Source organism: Octopus bimaculoides, chromosome 14, assembly GCF_001194135.2.
Source record: "Octopus bimaculoides isolate UCB-OBI-ISO-001 chromosome 14, ASM119413v2, whole genome shotgun sequence".
Lineage (NCBI taxonomy): Eukaryota > Metazoa > Mollusca > Cephalopoda > Octopoda > Octopodidae > Octopus > Octopus bimaculoides.
The window spans coordinates 22636955-22637485 of NC_068994.1; positions in this window are offsets into that span (position 1 = coordinate 22636955).

The following is a 531-nucleotide window of genomic DNA, read 5'->3' on the forward strand; positions in this document are numbered from 1 at the left end:
AATGGACCAAATGATGCAGAAACTTACAAAAAAAAAACAGCCTAGATTAGTCAACAGATCCACACCTATTTTACTGCAAGACAGCGCCAGACCACACATCGCAAAAATGACATTGGTGAAACTACAGGAGTTGGAGTTGGAAGTTCACCATCATCCAACATACTCACCTGATCTTGTCCCCACTGACTACCACTTCTTCCAGAATTTGGATAACTTTTTGATAGGAAAAAAATTTAATTCCGACGGTGCTCTTAGAATAGCTCTTCCCGCTTAGTGGATTAACCTGCTAAGCGGAGGGTTCCTTTCTCCCTTCAGCCAGCATAAAGGCAAGACGAAACTACTGTCTCTCTCCGTTCAGCTTCGTCACATCACAGCGTTCAATATCTCATCGCGTTCGGCCCAATGATGAAGGAAAATGTTCTCTATGTGGCTTGTGTGTTTTCTGTACTCTGGTTATTATTATTTTCTTGTCTACGTTTTGTTTGCAATGTCCTGTACCCAGATATGCACGTATATATACAGGTAGACGTA